At 40.3% G+C, this 8,418-nt stretch overlaps 1 pseudogene; it reads right to left on the minus strand.

Annotated features, from left to right (window-relative positions):
- Positions 1-6,342: 6,342 nt before the first annotated feature.
- LOC149463354 (uncharacterized) lies at positions 6,343-7,299 on the minus strand (annotated as a pseudogene).
- Positions 7,300-8,418: the final 1,119 nt, after the last annotated feature.

Raw genomic sequence — 8,418 nt, forward strand, 5'->3', positions numbered from 1 at the left:
GTCTTTGGCATGTGGGAGGAAACCAGAGTACCTGGAGGAAACCCATGAAAGCACAGGGAGAACATGCAAAATCCAGGCAGGTGGTGCCGTGGTTGGGATTCGAACCAGCGATCCTAGTTCTGCCATGAAACAATGTGGAAAAATGCAGCCCTTCGCACAGGTGTACACTTAAGAATACCTGTGTGAACAAGGTCTTACCAAATCCTCTAAATCTAAAGGGGCAGTTAACCCTTGTAATGCAGGTGCATTCTTAGATTTCTTGGAGTTCAGCTTTAAGTTACAGCGGCAGCAATAAGCATACAAGTGTAAGAAATCATTCTTATGAACTCTGCATTGGAAACATCCACAACAGAGCTGTGTCACTGTAGATAAATGTCCCGTCTGCTAGACTGCCCCATAAAATGCATTTTATATTACTTTTATAAAACCTTAGGTATCCACAGGGGGGGTTGAACAACCACAATAAAGTAATAGCCTAGCATTTAACTGCAGGATAGTAAAACCCTTTAATCCTGGAGAAGAGAAAAGGGGATGGGCCCCATTCGGCCTGGCAAAGAAGTAAAAAGATTGATGAGGGCCAGTGTTAGGTCTGATTACTAAGGAAATATGCACAATCTTCAGTCTATGGTAAACTTCACAAGGTGGAATATTACAAGTACGGATAAAAATGTTTTAAAAAGATTTTAATGTTAGTCAGTATGAATCAATGTATATCATTACCCCTTTCAAGATAACCACTAAAATGTACATTTTTCCAGAGAATTTAGCTGCTATGAAGGCAGATGGTGTATCTTTTGATCCTATGTTTTCAAGGGGTGGCTGTAATAAAAATGGCTAGTATTGTTGAGCCTTCAGTGTATCCTTAACTGATGTATGATTACCTCCTCTCCAGCTGAGGGGCCCAGCAATGTATCACTCACGCAGTGGCCCTTAAAATCTGAAAGTATTACCCAGTATATAAAGCAGATTCACCCAGCAAGTATAGCAGAAGTTTTTTACAAGCACTGACCTAGGGTGTGACTATCATAAACATTAGACTTTTGTTCACACACTGCAATGAGAAATGTGTCTATATATATTTTTTATATACAATTATTATATAATAAAAGGTAATCCTATGTCATTTCCACAGTCGGGAAGCTTTCAACTTCAAATCAGCTATGTAGCATGTTCAGCAAGATCTATCTGCTGTAAAGCAGACAGAGACATTTGATTTTAATTTTTACAGTAGTAAAATGTTCTTTGTTTTGTATATAGTGGGAAAGAAATAGAAGCCCTGTCAAGTTTTTACTGCTAACTGGGGCTTCGTTAGAGAGATTTACCCTCAATGTTTTGTCAGCATGATGGGAAGTAACAAACAGGAAGGACATATGTCTAAACAAAGATCTGACAGGGGTTCTAGCCCACCCCAACTACATTTAATTCTTCAAGCAGCAGCGTGTGTTCCAGATGCCATCTTGGACAGCAAATGTCCGCAGTGAAACACCAAAGGGATGTAGGGTGCAAGTATACTTGGAATGTTAGCTTTTTGGTTGGATGTACACAGACAAACAACCACACTATAGGGGGAACTCACATGGATAGCCGACACATATATATCTGTAAATACACACTTGCATATTTGTATTTATATTGTATTTATACTTGCATATTTTTCTTGTATGCGCTTTTGGTATTATAATATTGTTATTGTCTTGTTCTTTGTAATATGGAAGATATCATACGACCTAATATATACTCCAACCCACATGGGAGGTGAGTGGAGCAGAAGGTTCTTGTTTAGCATTTTGGGATGTATATAGGTCTTGTTACAGGTAGCTGTTCTTTTGGCTCAGATGAAGAGGGGATTTCCCTTAAAACACGTCAGCCAGAACATACCTGAGTGGATGCTTCCCATGACAAATAATAACATGTCCAGTGGATCTGACATTTTTGATCTTGGATTATTTTTATGTGCTAACATATATTGGTGTTTGTGAGTATAACATTTATTTATTTTATTATATTAATAAATGATATATAAAGATAATGCACTAAGCTGGCGCTTTTTGTTTTTTTAGTACCATTTAATTCTTGTCTATGCTTGAGATCTTCCCTCACTTCCTGTTTGGTAAAATTTTGGCATCGGGAGAGTAGAAGATGGGAATATCTACAATGTATCTAACAGAGCAGTAAAAATCCAACAAGGGTTCTAATTCTTCCCCACTATAAATCTACCACAACAAAAAAAGTTTTGGTTGGATACACACCTTAAAGTTTATTAATCAGAGGTGGAAAACTTCGATTGGTTGGTTTTCTACTAAAAATGTACCAACTTCACTAAGTTGAACAGCGACTGGATATTGAGCAGATTTTGCTTTAAACTATAACATTATTCTCAAAACTGAACGTTACTCATTTAATTGAACTGTTCCATATCCAGCAGGAGAGACTCCTAGTTTCAAGAAAGTGAGACTTATCAGTGAGATGCTAATACTGTCCACAAGGCACTACGACTGTGCTAAAATCAGTAAGGTCACTTATTCATAAATAGTTGCATTCGTTCTCACTTTTATTTTACTTTTTAAAGCACAGCCTAAAGTGGAACTTCACTCTCTCTATCAATATGGACTATCCTTATGCTGCTAACATTAGTAAATGGACAGGAAAGCATATCAGATTTACTTGTTTTAAACTTTTTTTTCTCGCTCTCTTTCTCTCCCTCCAGTGGTCCAGGTTGTGGGCAGTCCTTCAGTGTCATCATGTACAATGCAGGGCTGTTAACCCTGCACTGTACATGGAGGAGGCAAGAGTACAACTGTGGATGGTAGCACCTTAGAGATGAGGCTTCACAGAACTGGTTGCACTGAAAAATAAGGTAAGTATTGCTCCTTATTTCTCTACCCCTAGGCAAAACTGAAAATGTAATCCTAACTTTACCGACAATTATTATACTGTTAATGCTAAACATGTGTGTGTTGGTGTGTAAAATTTAAGATCCTGTTATTCGGGTATGGATTCACAGCACAACAATATGCCAGCTAACTAAAGCCCTGGTGTAGCAAGTAAACACTATCTACCCACTATCCATCTGTTTGCTGAACAGGGTAATATGAAATTGTTATATGACTGATCAAAAACAAATAATACATTTTTCTCATTATAATACAAACTGAAGTGAGATATAAGAAAAATACTTGACATTCCCCTTTATCTGAAATCTCTGCAATCCACTGTGTGCAAATAAGTACAGTACTTTACAGGTACACTGGGAGTGTATTTCCTGATAGGCTCTCTGTACAATTTCTTTCTCTCTATGCTTCTTTTCTCTCCAATTATGGTTAAACATTCAGGATAAGTTTAAATCTGAATATTAGTTGTGAAAAACCTCTTAATATTGATTTTTGTTGTTGTTGCATTTGGCTGTAGTGAATTGAGAGACAGCAATTAGCCTGCTGTGGGTGTATTTACTAAACACCCGCGGCACCCAGTTTATCTAATCCAATGATATGAAAGTAATAACACATATACTATATTGGCAAACGTATTGGGACACCCCTCCAAATCATTGGATTCAGGTGTTCCAATCACCTCCATAGCCACAGGGGTATAAAAGCAAGCACTTAGACATGCAGACTGCTTCTACAAACATTTGTGAAGGAATGGGTCGATCTCAGGAGCTCAGTGAATTCAAGTGTGGTACCGTGATAGGCTGCTACCTGTGCAATAAGTCCATCTGTGAAATTTCCTTGCTACTAAATATTCTAGTCAACTGTTAGTGCTATTATAACAAAGTGGAAGCAACTGGAAACAGCAACTCAGCCACGAAGTGGTAGGCCATGCAAAATGACAGAGCGGGGTCAGAGCATGCGGAAGGGCACAGTTCACAGAAGTCACCAACTGTCTGCAGAGTCAATAGCTAAACACCTCAGTCTTCAGATTAGCACAACAACAATGCATAGAGAGCTTTATGGAATGGGTTTCCATGGCCGAGCGCAATGCAAAGCGTTGGATGCAATGGTGTAAAGCATGCTGCCACTGGACTCTAGAGCAGTGGAGACATTCTCTGGACTGACGAATCATGCTTCTCTGTCTGGCAATCTGATTTATGTGTCTGGTTTAGGCATGTGTCTGGGTATTTGTCTGACTGCATTGTGCCAAGTGTAAAGTTTGGCGGAGGGAGGATTATAATGTGGGGTTATTTTTCAGGGGTTGGGCTTGGCCTCTTAGTTCCAGTGTAGGGAACTCTTAAGGAGTCAGCACACCAAAACATTTTGGACAATTTCATGCTCCCAGCTTTGTGGGAACAGTTTGGGATGCCCCCTTCCTGTTTCAACATGACTGCGCACCAGTGCACAAAGAAAGGTCCATGAAGACATGGATGAGCGAGTTTTGGTGGAGAAACTTGACTGGCCTGCACAGAGTCCTGAAGTCAACCCAACAGAACACCTTTGGGATGAATTAGAACGGCGACTGTGAGCCAGGCCTTTTTGTCCGACATCAGTGCCTGACCTCACAAATGCACTTCTGGAAGAATGGTCAAACATTCCCATAGACACACTCCTAAACCTTGTGGACAGCCTTCCCAGAAAAGTTGAAGCTGTTATAGCTGTAAAGGGTGGGCCAACTTAATATTGAACCCTACAGACGAAGACTGGGATGCCATTAAGGTTCATGTGCGTGTAAAGGCAGAAGTCCCAATACTTTTGTCAACATAGTGTATATATTTTTCTCTCAAAGAGGTTTTATTTATTGTTAATCTGGTTTCCTCTGGTGAATTGTACTTCTGTACTTTTTTTTACTTCTGTATCACACACTTGTACCATATTAGACTGTAAGCTCTCCCATCATCTGCATTCTCCTTTATACCCTAAGAGTGTATCAAGGCAGGCCGTAGAAGATACAAATTTCTTTCCTTCTACCATGGGTGGAAGGAAAGAAAATTGCTTCATTCCCCCATCAGCACAGTCTGTGTTCACATGGTATTTTACCATGTGATTGCTGTGTCCAATCACAGCAATTACATAGAAAACAAAACAAACTGAAAGTAAACCAAACAAACTGAAAGCAAACATTGGTTCTCTCTGCTCTCACACAGATAGGCTGTGAGACCAGAGAGAACCATTGTTACAGCCTGTGAGTGTACATTAGCCTGTCAGGCTGCATGTACAGTCACAGATCACAGTGTCCCTGACTAATGCCCCAGTGCAATGTATATAAACAATGCAGCCAGCCCCAGTCACCTGTCCCAGTGTCACCAGTGCTCACAATAACACTGCCGTACACCATACTAATGTCTGGATCACCTTGATAACCCATACCAGCACCCTGATCACTGCCATACGCTATACCAGAGCCCTGATCATTGCCATATGCCATACTAGGTACATGATCACTGCCATACATCATACCAGTGCCCTGATCATTGCCATATGCCATACTAACGCCCTGATCATCATATACCGTAACAGCATCATGATCACCTCCATACCCCATACCAGCATTCTGATCACCCCATATGCTATACCAGTGTCCTGATCACTCCCATACCCCGTACCAACGTCCTGATTATTGCCATACCCTATACCAGTGCTTTGATCACCTCCATACCCCATATGAGTCTCCTGATCACCGCTATACCCCATACCAGCATCCTGATTACTGCCATACCCCATACCAGCTTTCTAATCCCCCCAAATGCCATACCAATGTCCTGATTACTGCCGTAACCCATACCAGCGTTCTGATCCCCCCATATGCCCTACCAGTGTCCTGATAACTGCAATACATCATACCAACATCCTGATCACTGTCATACCCCATACCAGCATCCTAATCCATGCCATGTCATACCAGTGTTTGGCATTTTAGGGTCTCAATGTATATATTTTCAAATATATATCCCATAGCAGAATACATTTTGGCCTAAATGAAGAAAGATTATTTATCTGAAAAATTTTATAGCAAAAACTAAGCAGAAAATGTTTTTGTTTTCAGAATGTTTGGTATTTTTCATATATGCAGCACCAAATTAAAAACTCAGTGATGATTAAATACCACCAAAAGAAAGCTCTATTTGTCTTAAAAAATTATACAAATTTCATATGGATACAGTTTGGGAAAAAATGCTCCCAACACATGGTGGTTACTGTGGGGACATAAACAAAGCTCCAAAGTGCCTCGTCCTAATCATGACAATTACAATCAAAGAAAAAGAATCTTATGGACTTTATAGGCACTACAACAATGGTTCATAATATGTAACACTTTATTGAACATGCACAAACATAAATAGTACATACATATATAAAAAATTGTTACAGAATGTATTCTAATTTTGTAACATACAAAAATATAGGGGGCTTATCCAGGGCTTTCGATGACCATCGTAGAGGTGTTCAAAATGGGTTGTGAATTGGGAATGCCAGATTGTGAATTGATGATTTGCAAAGCCTGTGTAGCCACCTGACCTAGGTGATTATTGCATGTTTCAGTGCCAGTGTAAGGGCTCCCATTGATCATAGCATCTTGAGCACCTGAGACATGAGATGCACCCGCGGAAAACTGTTGAAATTGATGGGGGCGTCTTTTAGGAGTGTGGGAAAGACCATACCCACCCCCATAATGGTTTCTTTTATGTGGACCAAGAAAAGTATTGTATAGTCCATGCGTATGATTTTCTCGCGGTAGTTGTTGAAGAGAGGAAGAGTCTGACTTGGTACCCTCATCGACATTTGCATTCCCATTAAAGGACAAATTGGAATTGCCTTGTCTCAGTAGTCCATAATTATATGTTGGATTGGCCCAACAATAGGCACATCCCTCCATAAAGGCCAAACGGTTCTTAGAGAGTTTGTTTTGCTTTTTATAGATAACTTCTTTGTTAATCTTGGCTACATAGTCTTTAACTTCCTGATATTTACCCTCGTATTGTACATAATTCTTCACTGATTCGTATTTATTGTTCAGTAATATTAATTCTTAGTCAAGTAAATTCATGTCAGTTTGATACTGTCCCACCAATAGCCCCTTCAGATCTACACTGCATTTAGTAAGGGCCCATTCCCAAGAGGTCTTGAAATCTGGGGTAGCATTTTTGATAGTAGGGAAAACTTGTATTCTCAAACCTATAGGACTAATGTTCTCTTTGATATATTGTTGGAAAAATTCCACATGCCAATATAAGTTGGATTTCTTTTTTAATAGTCGCTTGGTTTTGACGATATACTGGTTAAGACTCTCATCATTTCTATTAAGCATATTGCAACTGGATTGAATCTCTGCCATATAGCCTGTCCATGCAGTACCTATAAAGTCCATATTAGCTCGTTAACCACTTGTCCTCTTGAAGATTTACCCCCGTTCCTGACCATGCTATTTTTTGCGTTATGGCGCTGCGATACGTTAACTGACAATTGCACAGTCATGCAACGCTTCACCCAAATGAAATTTCCTGTGCTTTTATTTTTTTGTGCTATAAAAAAAGAGTGAAAATTTTGAGAAAAAACAATATTTTTGACTTTTTGCTATTAACCCCTTGGCACCTGGTGCCACCCAACCCTTTTAGGGTCATGTGACCACCGTGATTCGCTGTCACAGCGGTCATATGATCGGGAAAGGTTTCGATCAAAAGAGGAGATAGGGACCTTTCCGTGAGTACCAAACGTGTGTGCTGGGAGCGCGCAGGGCGCGCGCTCTCAGCACATATGGTTTTTTTAATAGAACGCAAATGTGCGACCGCTCGGCATCTAGGCCCAGATGCCAGGAGGGTGCACATTTGCGATTGGTTGGCGCCAAGAGGTTAAACATGTCCAGTAAAAAAATTTTAAAAATCAAATTTCATCATAAATGTATGGCAAATGTATTCTGCTACGTGTCTTTGCTAAAAAAAAATCCCAAATACGTGTAAATTAATTGGTATAGGTGAAAGTTATAGCATTTACAAATGGCAGTATAGATACTGGAATTTTGTTTTTTCTTTTACTAGTAATGACACGATGGTAATGACACACAACTTATAGCGGGACTGCCAGGCATTCTGACACTGGGGGGAACTGACTTGGTGTCACTGACATCCGCAGTGACACCAATACAGTGATCAGTGCTAAAAAAAAAAAGCACTGACGCTGTATTAATGGCACTGGGCAGGAAAGGGTTAACATGAGGAGCGATCAAGGGGTTAACTGTGTGCTTTGAGTGTTTTACTGGGGGATGGTGTGTTGGTGCTTCACTGTAAGCGGTGAGAGGAGGACTGTTAGTAAACAAAGCAGTCCTCCTTGAAGATGCTCGGTAATTACAGGGTGCCGGTGGGGAATTACCGTCCGCGACCCGGCGATTGATAGCCGCGGGCACGAATGGTGGTGTGGGTAGGGAGCGCGCATACCCCCTACACGAAAATACAAAATCACGTATATATACGTGATTTTGCGTACCCCTGCC

This window comes from Staurois parvus, unplaced genomic scaffold (genome assembly GCF_062004578.1).
Source record: "Staurois parvus isolate SC_StPar_1 unplaced genomic scaffold, SC_StPar_1.0 ptg000155l, whole genome shotgun sequence".
In the NCBI taxonomy this organism is placed as follows: Eukaryota; Metazoa; Chordata; class Amphibia; order Anura; family Ranidae; genus Staurois; species Staurois parvus.